Source organism: Bombina bombina, chromosome 7 (genome assembly GCF_027579735.1).
Source record: "Bombina bombina isolate aBomBom1 chromosome 7, aBomBom1.pri, whole genome shotgun sequence".
In the NCBI taxonomy this organism is placed as follows: Eukaryota; Metazoa; Chordata; class Amphibia; order Anura; family Bombinatoridae; genus Bombina; species Bombina bombina.
The window spans coordinates 555,039,147-555,055,035 of NC_069505.1; the positions used below are offsets into that span (position 1 = coordinate 555,039,147).

The 15,889-nt window shown below is 38.9% G+C and overlaps 1 pseudogene; it reads right to left on the bottom strand.

The window, feature by feature from the left end:
- Positions 1–2,446: 2,446 nt before the first annotated feature.
- LOC128636563 (major histocompatibility complex class I-related gene protein-like) overlaps positions 2,447–15,889 on the bottom strand; it is a 103,628-nt pseudogene continuing 90,185 nt past the window's right edge.

Here is a 15,889-nt window from a genome sequence, read left to right on the forward strand (position 1 = left end):
TGAACGAAGACATCGCGGAAGATAAAAAACTGACAATCTCTTCCTAAAAGAGAGATCATGATATTGCTAATGAAAGCTGCCACAGCAGGATTCAAACTCTAAGGGGCCAATTTATCAATGTGCGGGCGGACGTGATCTGCTGTAGCGGATCATGTCCACCCCACATAGATATCATTGCACAAGCATTTCGTGTGAAATGCTTGTGCAATGCCGCCCCCTGCACATTCACTGCCAATCAGAATCTGATCGTATCTGATCAGGGTGATTGCTATCCGCCACCTCAGTCGCAGGTCTTCAGTTCCGCGGTCCTGGATTAAAATAGAAGAGGTTGCCGCTTGGAAGAAGACTTCACCGCCGGAACCATGAGTACCTATCTGGGGGTTAGATTAGGTTGTTTTTTTAGGGGGGTTATTTTTAGAGGGCAGTAAAAGAGCTGAATGCCCTTTTAAGGGCAATGCCCATACCAATGCCCCTTTAGGGGTAATGGGTAGTTTAGGATTTTTGAGTGTTAGTTTTTTTTTATTGTGGGGGTTTGGTGGGTGGGGGGTTTTACTGTTAGGGGGAACTTAGTTTTTTTTAAAAGGTAAAAGACCTGTTTAACTTAGGGCAATGCCCTACAAAAGGCCCTTTTAAGGGCTATTGGTAGTTTAGTATTAGATTATGGGGTGTTTTTACATTGGGGGGGCTTTTCTATTTTCATAGGGATTAGGTTTAATTTTTTAATTTTTTATAATTTGGTTGCTAACTGGTGCCTGCACACATTTGTGTCTCACTGTCTTGTTATTGGTTAACTAGATGTGTTCATCTAGCTGACAGTAGTGCAATGTTGTTCCTTCAGCAAAGGATAGCAAGAGATTGAAGCAAATTTGATAACAGAAGTAAGTTGGAAAGTTGTTTGAAATTGTATGTTCTATATGAATTATGAAAGAAAATGTTGTGGTTTCCTGTCCCTTTAAGATTAGCCAAAAATCAAAATGATTATGTTACATGGAACAAATACATGCAGCAACAATCCTATTAAAAACAGGGGTACTTTCATTCATCAAACTTTACATTTCACTCGTTTTGTTAAAATACTTTTTATTCTTGAAAGCCGCTCCAGCACTTCCCCCGATCACAGCTTCCCCCCCGTGCAAACATTGCCTGAGGCCAAGCCGTGATTGGAGGAAGCCAGATTCGTCATTTTTGACATATGAAGAGACTTGCGATGGGCGGGGGAAGCGCTGGAGCAGCTTTCAAGAATAAAAGGTAAGTATTTTAACAAAACGAATGAAATGTAAAGTTTGATATAGGATTTTTTAAAAACTGGGCACACATTCGTCAAACTTTACATTCACGTTAAGTAGAAACCGGATTCAGAACCAGGTAAATAAAGGAACACCTAATAGAGTGTTCACATACAGTATATAAGTTCCAAAAAGATAACCAAGAAGTTGGGTCATCAAACACACTGCACCGGAGATATCAGAATCCCCCCTAAGTGTACTGTAGATACAGAAGCGCGGCAAAACCACAGTTTGTGGTGGGAAGCACAGATTGAAGTGCAGTAAGGAAAAAAATATTTTAGTATATAATAAAAATATAATGGCATACATAGCCTGAAATAGAAAAGCAGTCTCGTCCCCAATATCTCAAAACTCCCTACTATTGTGAGAGCTAACGCAGAGTGATATGTAAAAGCTGCGAGTATAACCCATATAAGTATCAAAGATACCTCTAAGACGTTGTTTTTCCGACAGAGGAACGAGAATAAACTACCCCTGTAGAGGGAAACATAAGGGATTTACACTTTAGCTACCTTCCCAGATATACCTATTAGCTGAATACCCCCCCACTTCAGCTTAGTTCCAACCTTAGCTCATTTTTACCATACATTAAATAATGACAGACTTGGCATTTAGAAAAGGTCACATTTTTACTAAATTCAAATCTAATTAAAAATGAGCGATCCTCAACCTTTAGGATAATAACATATCCGTAATCAAGTTAGAATTTTGAATTGATAACACAATTCTATGCAACAGCATCACAAGAGAACTGGGTGGTCCCACGTAACCAAGAAGCGTGACCGCGCGCAACTCAGGGGCGTAATTTGGCAAGTAACATGCCGAGAGGTCTGCAGACTAGGAGGTCATGTGGGTTTGACCGACAGACCAATACCCCCCGCCCCCGTACCCTACACATCTCCCCCCATTACCGCCTTACCCACGTGCCAGGCCGCACACTTTCCGCATAAGAAATATATAACTAGTTAATATGCCATGACTTTTCTATGCCATCCACCAGCTCTGACCGACAGACCAGTAGCTGATTTCCTGCTTCATGGCGAAAAAAACCCTTAAGGGGCTCTACACGGGCGGTCTTATTCTGAGTGGCAGAAACACCACAGCAACTGCCCTTAGACGTATCGCTTGTGATCGCTCTTGCACGTGACCTCTTCCTTGGGCTAGACTTTGTCGTTTCTAGGGAGGGAAAAAGAAAATAATTATTTCTGAGCTCAACCATTTTGCTAGCACTTAATCCCTTTTCCTCCTGCCCCAACCTCCCTTCCCCCCTGGCCAATCCCTGAGCTAGCCTATTCATGGAATATGTAGATGCAGCTCACCTGAAACTGCCCCTCCCCTTTCCTTTGTCCTGGCTATACCTATGTTGTGACAAAAGAATCCAAACACAACCCCCACTCTTATTCTTCACAGTAAGTAAAGTAAATATCCCTTAAGTTGTTTCCTTTCCAATTGGTCTGTACACATTACTTGACCGTGCAGCCCAGCAAATTCCCTCAGGAAGCGAGGTCATCCTGTCACAGATCCAGACGTCCCATAGATCCATTCCTCGATAAGGCAATATACCGCCTCCCTAAGGACTTGTATAGATATGGCTCTTGACCCGTCATAGATATACTCCCAAGAGCGGACCTTACCAGGATCAAGTTCATGCCAAAATTATCCTGTGGTGGTAAAGTTAACACCGCAATCCACAGATCGTACAAGCTCTCTCACAGCCGCGCAAGTTCCAGTATGAAAATCTGGAGCTCCTATGCATATTAAAATGAAAAAACGCAGTTTACTAAACCGCTTCTAAATGCATAGTTCAGTTCCCTTAAGAAAACGCACCCACCAGTAAACATGTAAACTACTAAGTTAACACCTCAAGCAGCGATGCTATCTCTCCGCAGAGTTTGAAAATAGGAAAGTTCAATAAAAAATAAAAGGGTCTTAACCCCCCTGCTAGAGGGTGAATGCTCCCAATAAAAAAGTAATTACATGGCCATATGAAGTACAATATGCCTGGAGGAAATCGTCCTCAGTCTGCCACCCTAAGATTCCAGGTTCAGTCATGAGGGCACCCTGATCCACCTTATACCCCCTTGAGAGGTTGCCGGAGCCCATCTGGACACCCATCTGCCATGTCCCATATAAATCCTCCCCATTAAAAGAGAGAAAAAAGGGACTTACCTCAGAGGTTCATTGCCGTGCTGCAGAAACAGCACTTCCAGGTCTGACAGCTTCATATCCACATATGACAGAGACCTGGGATATAAAGGAAAGCAGTGTAAACTAAAACTGGTTGCCTGATTGGGGTGTTAGCACAGATTGCTAGACAGAGAAGCTCCCTGCGACCTCCATCAGCTAACAGCTACCAATACTCTTACTAAAGAGGATTACATGGACACAGCATTGCCCCAGTCCTATCTTGAGAGGGAAGCTTCCAATTAAAGGACTTCATTTTCTTCAGAGCACCATCTTCACATCCTCCTAGTTACAGAGGCCAAGAATGACTAGGGAGTATGTGTAGTGGGAGGACACTTAAAGGGACACTGAACCCATTTTTTTTCTTTCGTGATTCAGATAGAGCAGCAATTTTAAGCAACTTTCTAATTTACTCCTATTATTAATTTTTATTTGTTCTCTTCCTATATTTATTTGAAAAAGAAGGCATCTAAGGGATTTTTTTTATTCAGAACTCTGGACAGCTCTTTTTTTTATTGGTGGATGCATTTATCCACCAATCAGCAAGGACAACCCAGGTTGTTCACCAAAAATGGGCCGGCATCTAAACTTACATTCTTGCATTTCAAATAAAGATACCAAGAGAATGAAGAAAATTTGATAATAGGAGTAAATTAGAAAGTTGCTTAAAATTTCATGCTCTATCTGAATCATGAAAGAAAAATTTTGGGTTCAGTGTCCCTTTAAGCTCTTGCTGGGGTTTTTTGCCTCCTCCTGGTGGTCAGGCTGTGAATTTCCCAACAGTAATGAATGGAATTGTGGACTCTCCATGCCATTGGAAAGAAATTGACGTACTTTTTGATCTATAAAGCTCTGCTGGACTCAAACACGGGTAAGCATATGACTAGCATAATAAAGGGTTGGACTAAAGAAGCCAAAGTCTTTTTGTCACTGGAGAAGGTAGATAAAAGTACCTTAGGGAATTCCAGGTCAAATTCATGCAAAGATTTTATGTTACGCTAAGGCGTGTTAGCAAGTGGCTTAAAAATGTGAAAATGAATGTATAAAATGCAAGTGGGGAAATCCAACTCTAAACATTACCTTTGGGATTGTCCAAAGATTAATCAACTTTGGGCTGAAATTAGCTTTTGGTTGTCTAAGTTATTAAACATACAAATGAAGTTTAGTAATATTATATACTTGGCTGATAAACTGGTAAAGCGAGTGCTTTTTTATTCACAATGGTGATATTGATGACTAGGAAATGTATTTTAAAAGCGCGTCCTTCGCCTAGAACCCCCAGTGTTAAAGATATTCATATAGCTCTAAGACAGGGGGCAGCAACCCAGCCTAAAGAGGGTCTGAGCATCATGGGAAATGTAGTTCCAAAACATCCGGGGTGCCAAGGTTGCTGACTCCTGCTCTAAGATTCGTTATTGAGGTATTTTATGTTCTTTATAAAAGAGAATAAAGTTTTTTTTTTATTAAAACTTTAGAGATTCCCTTCCAGAAACAAATTATCTCAGCACTTTTATTTTTTAGAAGGGTCTACAGTAATTGGGGTTACAAATTGAACTCAAATTGGTTTTTTTTTGGTGACTAAAGGATTGTAAGCTGTTTTTTTAATGTATTTGTACTTTTTTTGAACATTTGAGCAATGTTTCTGGAATGTAAAGTTTTTCTTTGTATCATGGATGTGTAATAATAAATAAAAATAAATACATTAAAAAAAAGAGAATGAGGCCTCTGTAGACCAGATTTGCAAGACAGCTACGTGTTCTTATACTTTCACTAAATTCTACCATTTTTATGTTTTTGCTTCTTCTGAAGCAGCTGTTGGTAGGAAAGTCCTTCAGGCTGTTTCTGGTTGTATTGGATTTCTTTCATGTAATTAGCAAGAGTCCATGAGCTAGTGACGTATGGGATATACATTCCTACCAGGAGGGGCAAAGTTTCCCAAACCTTAAAATGCCTATAAATACACCCCTCACCACACCCACAATTCAGTTTTACAAACTTTGCCTCCGATGGAGGTGGTGAAGTAAGTTTGTGCTAGATTCTACGTTGATATGCGCTCCGCAGCAAGTTGGAGCCCGGTTTTCCTCTCAGCGTGCAGTGAATGTCAGAGGGATGTGAGGAGAGTATTGCCTATTTGAATGCAGTGATCTCCTTCTAAGGGGTCTATTTCATAGGTTCTCTGTTATCGGTCGTAGAGATTCATCTCTTACCTCCCTTTTCAGATTGACGATATACTCTTATATATACCATTACCTCTGCTGATTCTCGTTTCAGTACTGGTTTGGCTATCTGCTATATGTAGATGAGTGTCCTGGGGTAAGTAAGTCTTATTTTCTGTGACACTCCTAGCTATGGTTGGGCACTTTGTTTATAAAGTTCTAAATATATGTATTCAAACATTTATTTGCCTTGACTCAGAATGTTCAACTTTCCTTATTTTTCAGACAGTCAGTTTCATATTTGGGATAATGCATTTTAATTTAACATTTTTTACCTTAAAATTTGACTTTTTCCCTGTGGGCTGTTAGGCTCGCGGGGGCTGAAAATGCTTCATTTTATTGCGTCATTCTTGGCGCGGACTTTTTTGGCGCAAAAATTCTATTTCCGTTTCCGGCGTCATACGTGTCGCCGGAAGTTGCGTCATTCTTTGACGTTATTTTGCGCCAAAAATGTCGGCGTTCCGGATGTGGCGTCATTTTTGGCGCCAAAAAAGCATTTAGGCGCCAAATAATGTGGGCGTCTTATTTGGCGCGAAAAAATATGGGCGTCACTTTTGTCTCCACATTATTTAAGTCTCATTTTTTATTGCTTCTGGTTGCTAGAAGCTTGTTCTTTGGCATTTTTTCCCATTCCTGAAACTGTCATTTAAGGAATTTGATCAATTTTGCTTTATATGTTGTTTTTTTCTTTTACATATTGCAAGATGTTCCACGTTGCAACTGAGTCAGAAGTTACTTCAGGAAAATCACTGCACAGTGCTGGAGCTACCAAGCTAAGTGTATCTGCTATAAACTTTTGGTATCTGTTTCTCCAGCTGTTATTTGTATTGCATGTCATGTCAAACTTATTAATGCAGATAAAATTTCCTTTAGTACTGTTACATTACCTGTTGCTGTTCCGTCAACATCTAATTTTCAGAGTGTTCCTGATAACATAAGAGATTTTATTTTTTAAATCCATTAAGAAGGCTATGTCTGTTATTTCTCCTTCTAGTATACATAAAAGTCTTTTAAAACTTCTCTTTTTTCAGATGAATTTTTAAATGAACATCATCATTCTGATACTGATAATGGTTCTTCTGGTTCAGAGGTTTCTGTCTCAGAGGTTGATGCTGATAAATCTTTGTATTTGTTCAAGATGGAATTTATTCGTTCTTTACTTAAAGAAGTGTTATTTGCATTAGAAATAGAGGATTCTGGTCCTCTTGATTCTAAATGTAAACGTTTAAATAAGGTTTTTAAATCTCCTGTAGTTATTCCAGAAGTGTTTTATCTCCCTGATGCTATTTCTGAGGTAATTTCCAGGGAATGGAATAATTTGGGTAATTTATTTACTCCTTCTAGACGTTTAAGCAAATTATATCCTGTGCCATCTGACAGATTAGAGTTTTTTGAGACAAAAATCCCTAAGGTTATGGGGCTATCTCTACTCCTGCTAATGTACTACTATTCCTACGGCAGATAGTACTTCATTTAAGGATCCTTTAGATAGGAAAATTGAATCCTTTCTAAGAAAAGCTTACTTATGTTCAGGTAATCTTCTTAGACCTGCTATATTTTTAGCGGATGTTGCTGCAGCTTCAACTTTTTGATTAGAAGCTTTAGCGCAACAAGTAACAGATCATAATTTTATAGCATTATTATTATTCTATAACATGCTAATAATTTTATTGGTGATACCATCTTTTGATATCATTAGAGTTGATGTCAGGTATATGTCTCTAGCTATTTTAGCTAGAGAAGCTTTATGGATTAAACTTGGAATGCTGACATGTCTTCTAAGTCATCTTTGCTTTCCCTTTCTTTCCAGGGTAAATAATCATTTTAGTTCCTTTCCTCACAAGGAACAAAAGCCTGATCCTTCATCCTCAGGAGCGGTATCAGTTTGGAAACTATTTCCAGTTTGGAATATATCCAAGCCTTATAGAAACCTATAGCCAGCTCCTAAGTACCTATGAAGGTGCGGCCCTTATTCCAGCTCAGCTGGTATGGGGCAGATTACGTTTTCTTCAAAGAAATTTGGATCAATTCCGTTCTTAATCTCTGGTTTCAGAAACATTGTTTCAGAAAGGTACAGAATTGGCTTCAAGTTAAGGCCTCCTGCTAAGAGATTCTTTTCTTTCCCGTGTCCCAGTTAACACAGCAAAGGCTCAGCATTTCTGTAATGTGTTTCAGATCTAGAGTTGGCTGGAGTATTTATGCCAGTTCCAGTTCTGGAACAGGGGCTGGGGTTTTATTTTATCTCTTCATTTGTACCAAAGAAGGTCAATTCCTTCAGACCAGTTCCGGATCTGTCATTATTGAATCGTTATGTTAGGATACCAACATTCAAGATGGTTACTGTAGGACTATCCTGCCTTTTGTTTAGCAAGGGCATTATATGTCTACAATAGATTTACAGGATGTGTATCTGCATATTCCGATTCATCCAGATCACTTTTAGTGTCTGAGATTCTCTTTTTAGACAAGCATTACCAGTTTTGTGGCTCTACCGTTTGGCCTAGCCTCAGTTCCAAGAATTTTTTTCAAAGGTTCTCGGTGCCCCTTTTTTCTGTAATCAGAGAATAGGGTTTTGGTTTTTCCTTATTTGGACGATATCTTGGTACTTGCTCAGTCTTCTCATTTTCGAAGAATCTCATACGAATCGACTTGTGTTGTTTCTTCAAATTCATGGTTGGAGGATCAATTTACCATTCAGTTCATTGATTCCTCAGACAAGGGTAACCTTTTTAGGTTTCTAGATAAATTCAGTGTCTATGACTCTGTCCTTGTCAGACAAGAGAAGTTTAACATTGATATCAGCTTGTCAAAACCTTCAGTCACAATCATTCCCTTTGGTAGCCTTATGCATGGAAATGTTGGGTCTTAGGACTGCCGCATCAGATGCGATCTCCTTTGCTCGTTTTCACATGCGACCTCTTCAGCTCTGTATGCTGAACCAATGGTGCAGGGATTACTCAAAGATATCTCAATTAATATCTTTAAACCGATTTTACAACACTCTCTGACATGGTGGACAGATCACCATCGTTTAGTTCAGGGGGCTTCTTTGTTCTTCCGACCTGGACTATAATCTCAACAGATGCAAGTCTTACAGGTTGGGGAGCTGTGTGGGGGTATCTGACGGCACAAGGGGTTTGGGAATCTCAGGAGGTGAGATTTCCGATCAATATTTTGGAACTCCGTGCAATTTTCAGAGCTCTTCAGTCTTGGCCTCTTCTCAAGAGAGAGTTGTTCATTTGTTTTCAGATAGACAATGTCACAACTGTGGCATACATCAATCATCAAGGAGGGACTCACAGTCCTCTGGCTATGAAAGAAGTATCTCGAATTTTGGTTTGGGCGGAATCCAGCTCCTGTCTAATCTCTGCGGTTCATATCCCAGGTATGGACAATTGGAAAGCGGATTATCTCAGTCGCCAAACGTTGCATCCGGGCGAATGGTCTCTTCACCCAGAGGTATTTCTTCAGATTGTTCAAATGTGGGAACTTCCAGAAATAGATCTGATGGCTTCTCATCTAAACAAGAAACTTCCCAGGTATCTGTCCAGATCCCGGGATCCTCAGGCGGAGGCAGTGGATGCATTATCACTTCCTTGGAAGTATCATCCTGCCTATATCTTTCCGCCTCTAGTTCTTCTTCCAAGAGTAATCTCCAAGATTCTGAAGGAATGCTCGTTTGTTCTGCTGGTAGCTCCGGCATGGCCTCACAGGTTTTGGTATGCGGATCTTGTCCGGATGGCCTCTTGCCAACCGTGGACTCTTCCGTTAAGACCAGACCTTTTGTCTCAAGGTCCTTTTTTCCATCAGGATCTGAAATCCTTAAATTTAAAGGTATGGAGATTGAACGCTTGATTCTTGGTCAAAGAGGTTTCTCTGACTCTGTGATTAATACTATGTTACAGGCTCGTAAATCTGTATCCAGAGAGATATATTATAGAGTCTGGAAGACTTATATTTCTTGGTGTCTTTCTCATCATTTTTCTTGGCATTCTTTTAGAATACCGAGAATATTACAGTTTCTTCAGGATGGTTTAGATAAGGGTTTGTCCGCAAGTTCCTTGAAAGGTCAATCTCTGCTCTTTCTGTTCTTTTTCACAGACAGATTGCTATTCTTCCTGATATTCATTGTTTTGTACAAGCTTTGGTTCGTATAAAGCCTGTCATTAAGTCAATTTCTCCTCCTTGGAGTTTGAATTTGGTTCTGGGGGCTCTTCAAGCTCCTCCATTTGAACCTATGCATTCATTGGATATTAAATTACTTTCTTGGAAAGTGTTGTTCCTTTTGGCCATATCTTCTGCCAGAAGAGTTTCTGAATTATCTGCTCTTTCTTGTGAGTCTCCTTTTCTGATTTTTCATCAGGATAAGGCGGTGTTGCGAACTTCTTTTGAATTTTTACCTAAGTTGTGAATTCCAACAACATTAGTAGAGACATTGTGGTTCCTTCATTATGTCTTAAATCCTAAGAATTCTAAGGAGAAATCGTTGCATTCTTTGGATGTTATTAGAGCTTTGAAATATTATGTTGAAGCTACTAAGTCTTTCCGAAAGACTTCAAGTTTATTTGTTATCTTTTCCGGTTTTAGAAAGGCCAGAAAACTTCTGCCATTTCTTTGGCATCTTGGTTGAAATCTTTAATTCATCTTGCCTATGTTGAGTCGGGTAAGACTCCGCCTCATAGGATTACAGCTCATTCTACTAGGTCAGTTTCTACTTCCTGGGCGTTTAGGAATGAAGCTTCGGTTGATCAGATTTGCAAAGCGGCAACTTGGTCCTCTTTGCATACTTTTACCAAATTCTACCATTTTGTTGTATTTTCTTCTTCTGAAGCAGTTTTTGGTAGAAAAGTACTTCAGGCAGCGTTTTCAGTTTGAATCTTCTGCTTATGTTTTTTCATTAAACTTTATTTTGGGTGTGGATTATTTTCAGCAGGAATTGGCTGTCTTTATTTTATCCCTCCCTCTCTAGTGACTCTTGTGTGGAAAGATCCACATCTTGGGTAGTCATTATCCCATACGTCACTAGCTCATGGACTCTTGCTAATTACATGAAAGAAAACATAATTTATGTAAGAACTTACCTGATAAATTCATTTCTTTCATATTAGCAAGAGTCCATGAGGCCCGCCCTTTTTTTGTGGTGGTTATGATTTTTTTGTATAAAGCACAATTATTCCAATTCCTTATTTTATATGCTTTCGCACTTTTTTCTTATCACCCCACTTCTTGGCTATTCGTTAAACTGAATTGTGGGTGTGGTGAGGGGTGTATTTATAGGCATTTTAAGGTTTGGGAAACTTTGCCCCTCCTGGTAGGAATGTATATCCCATACGTCACTAGCTCATGGACTCTTGCTAATATGAAAGAAATGAATTTATCAGGTAAGTTCTTACATAAATTATGTTTTTTTTTCTCTATGCTTTTTTCCTTAGTTTTTTGCTTGATTAATAAAAATAAATAAACTATGATATATATAAAAGGGATACTAAACCCAATTTTTTTTCTTTCATGGTTCAGATAGAGCATGCAATTTTAAGTAACTTTCTAATTTACTCCTAAATTTTTCTTCATTCTCTTGGTATCTTTATTTGAAAAAACAGGAATGAAAGCTTTGGAGCCTGCCCATTTTTGGTTCAGAACTCTGGGTAGCGCTTGCAGATTGGTGGATAAATTTAGCTGGCTCGTAAGCTTTTATTCCTGCTTTTTCAAATAAAGATACCAAGAGAATGAAGAAAAATTGATAATAGGAGTAAATTAGAAAGTTGCTTAAAATTGCATGCTCTATCTGAATCACGAAAGAAAAAAATTGGGTTTAGTGTCACTGTAAGCTCTTTTTAGTATTGTGAAAAAAAGAGTTCATCTAATTAGATGATATATCATGCTGGTCCCGCCCTCATTACTTCACTGCTTGGGTATTAGTTTCCCACGAATAATGGAAACCTGCATGAAAAAAAACATAATCTATGCTTACCTGGTAATTTATTTTCTTTCATGGTGGTGAGAGTCCATAAGACTCCACCCTGTTATTTTTGTCTGGTGGTAGTTAGTATTTTTTAACACCTTTTTCCTCCTGCTTCATTAGTTTGCTCTATATTTTCCTTTTTCTATCTCTTTTTGCTTGGCTATACATCAAACTTGTTACCATAGTGGTATGAGAGGTTTTGTAGAGCTCTTGGAGCTTGGAAATCTTTGCCTCCTCCTAGTGGTCAGGAAAGGTAATTCCCAGGAGTAATGGATCATTGACTCTCACCACCATGAGAGAAATTAATTTAACAGCCAAGCATAATTTTTCTTTTAGCGGGCCCTATGCTTTTAATGGATTGAGCAGGAACCACTATTAACTCTCATATTACAATACCAAATAGAGCTGGAAAATAGAACACCTTTAAGGCCTGATGTAATGGAGCTTGAGGGCCCATGTTTCTGGCGAGCCTGCAGGCTCGCCAGAAACAGCAGTTATGAAGCAGCGGTCTAAAGCTCTGAGCAGGCGGGCAGACATCGCTGCAATTCAACCTGATCGAGTATGATCGGGTTGATTGACACCCCCTGCTGACGGCTGATTGGCCGCAAATCTGCAGGGGGCGGCATTGCACCAGCAGTTCACAAGAGCTGCTGGTGCAATGCTGAATACGGAGAGCGTATTGCTCTCCGCATTCAGCGAGGTCTGTCGGACATGATCCGCACTGTTAGATCAGGTCCGACAGACCTTTGTTAAATAGGCCCCATTTTGTTAACTTTGAAAATATGCAAAACAAAACATATAAAAATATATTGAAATACTGTATTTTGGTTATATTTATTATTGAAAAGAAATGTTTAACACAGATTTAAAGGGTTATGGTAAAAGACAAGGTGCTCCAATGGGTGTATATGTATTTGTGTATATCTGTATTCATGTGTATAGGTGTATGTACAACACCATAGTTATAACTAAGTGAAGAATTCACTACCTGAGCAGAGGTTTAGCACCCTTTTGGTGTAGCGCTGGATTTATAGCCAACCCAATAAGAGCCCTCCCAAGCTCAAGCCTGGGGACAGCATCCTTACTAGTATGGCCGTCACTCGACCTCACAGCCAAATATCAAATGCCTAGACCAACCGCCAAGCCAGGGTGCAAGATCAAATTAAACAACTCCAAACCAGTAGGGCCAGGCCCAACGAGTTGCACAGCAAGTTTAAGTCTGGAGAGCAAAAAACTACCATTCAAGGTAGTTCGACCAACCCTCCTCGAGCCTCGAACATCCTATAATCCTGCATAAGAAGGAACACAAACAACTGCTGCCAAACAACATACAAAAGGAGAGGGAGGGTGAGGAAGCTTCAAGGAATCCACAATGAGAAAGAGGATTTCCTGCTAGTGGTTTAACTTGGGGTAAGTACACTCCCCCCCCCCATAACTGCAACACTGTTGGTAGCACACACACACTCCAGCACTCAGAGCCAAGCGCCCTTATGTACACTGCAGGGATAACTGCCTTCCACTAACTATCATGTGAAGATCTAATGAAAATGCAATGCACACTGGATATTTTATCTTCTTAAAAATCTAATTTGTGAATAAATAACATTTAGAGAAAAAAACTTTATTTGTCTATAAAAAGTATACTTATAATTTAACAAATAAAAATATTTACAAGAGGTAAAAACTGTTTATGGCAGTGCTGCACAACTCCTGGGTGAGAACCTCCCGGTGCTTACTAATGATGTCTTGGAACAGAATTTATTCTTAAAGGGACACTTTACTAATTACATTTCATCCGTATGAAAGAGTAAAATCTAAATTTGTTTATTTTTAGTATAAAAAAAAGTGACTGAAAAGCTTTTTAAATAGAAACTGAAAGCAATACAGCTGATTCAGATGTGTACCACCTACTAAAGCTCATTGTATTTACTGCTAATTGTGACTGAGCATTAACAGGAAGAATGTATAAGCCAATGAGCATGAGTAAGAAGTGCACAATTGATACTGGTATGAATTTACATTTAAATAGCTTTTTCTTCACATATTAAACAAGACAGTGTTTTAATGCTCCCATTTCATATGGATGACAGAAGCAGTTGGGTACAGTGTCCCTTTAAGGGCAGGTGGCAGATGTCACGGGTACCCCTGTGTGAGCACAGGTGAGTCAGTGTCCCGGGTACTTAGCTTTTGTCACACAGGGATATCCCAGAAATCTGATTTGTCTCCGGCATATGTGGTTATTCTCCAATCAGATACAGGGCATATGTGGTTATTCTCCAATCAGATACAGGGCATATGTGGTTATTCTCGAATCAGATACAGGGCATATGTGGTTATTCTCCAATCAGATACAGGGCATATGTGGGTATTCTCCAATCAGATACAGCCTCAGTCAGCTATATGTACCAGAGTGATAAAAACACACAGCACAGCACAGAAAATGATGTGACTCCTCCCACTCAGTATGTATCTTGTTTGTGTATGACTTGTAGCCCTGAAATAAACATAAAACAGGATTTATTATCACTAAATATATGTTTTAATATGGATTAGAAACTTGATAGGTTCTTCTTTCATATTTAGATCTCAGCACATGGTCTATAACAAAAAGTATATACTGTAAGAGAAAAGTCCAAATCCAAATAGCTTGTTGCAACTCACCAAAAAAGAGAAGAGAGAACAAAATATAGTGTGATAAACGTCTGGAATCCAGAAGAAACACTTCACAATGACAAGTTTGTACTCACATGTGTTGAAGCAGATTCTGCTCTATTTCATCAGGTATGAGTAAGGGCTCATACGTAGCCAATCATGGAATCCTCCAAAATGCAACCAGTGAATAAGTTGCAATATTTATTAAAAAGGTTTAATAAAATAAATCAAAGTAAAATACAATAAAAACAAAGGTCATAAATAGAAATATCATTCCTGGTAATAAAATGACCCACTGTCTTTTTTTACAGCCGCTGAAGTGTATCACTATGTTACGGTTATAATGGACAAGTTTAAATATACTCGATTACAAAGGCGAGCCCCGCTCTTTATGTGACAATAGACCCACCAAAGACTCTGACACGTGTTTCGTTGTATAACCATGACTTTGAAAGATAATGGGTGATTTATTACAAGGCATGATATTCTCCTTTTGTGACTGATATAGTATAGTCCTTTGGTTTTAGTGTATTTTTCTTCTATATATTTTATTAAAATTTTTAATAAATATTTAAACTTATTCACCAGCTGCATTTCTGAGGCTTTCGGGATTGACTAGATATGAGCCCTTAAAGTGATTGTAAAGTTTAATGAATTACTGCCCAGTATTTAAAAATAATCTTAAAAACAGGGGCACTTTAATTCATTAAACTTTACAATGACGCTTCTTTTTAAAAATATTTACCACTGCATTATGGTAAACAGACCGCTGATCCCCCACCTGCATCTCCTACTGTATTTAGCAGATCGATGACGAATCCGGCTTCCTCCAATCGTTGCATGCCCCCTTTCGCATTCAGCTCATGAGGCACGCAACGATTGGAGGAAGACGGATTAGTCATCCATATGCTAAATACAGTAGTAGATCTGGAGGACCATAACGTTTACCATAACGCAGTGTTAATTAATTTTAAAAAGAAGCGTCAATGTAAAGTTAATGAATTAAAGTGCCCCTGTTTTTAAGATTATTTTTAGATACTGGGCAGTAATTCATTAAACGTTACAATCACTTTAATTATATGGCACACCTGATGAAATCCTGGTGAAATATAGCAGAATCTGCTCCAACACATGAGAGTACAAATTTCGCATTGTGAAATCTTTCTTTTCCTGGATTACAGACGTTATTACACTATATTGTGTTTTCCTCTTTTTTTAGATTTTAAGCATTTGGAAGATATTTGGATTTGGACTTTCTGCTTTTTGTTTATCACATTGCTTAAATATATATATATATATATATATATATACAGGTGGCCCTCGTTTTACAACGGTTCAATTTACACCGTTTCAGAATAACAACCTTTTTTTCCAGTCATGTGACCACTATTGAAAAGCATTGAGAAGCAGTGCAGTTATTCAAATAGCCAGTAGGTGGAGCTGTCCGCTTGTGTTGCAGCAAAGCCAAGCAAGCTGAAATTAATCAGTTCAACCAGACCTGAGCTATCGAGCAGATTTCAAAGGAACAAGATCTTCCTGTCTATAAATCAGTCCAGATTGGAATGCATAGAAAGAACTGTTTGCAGAAA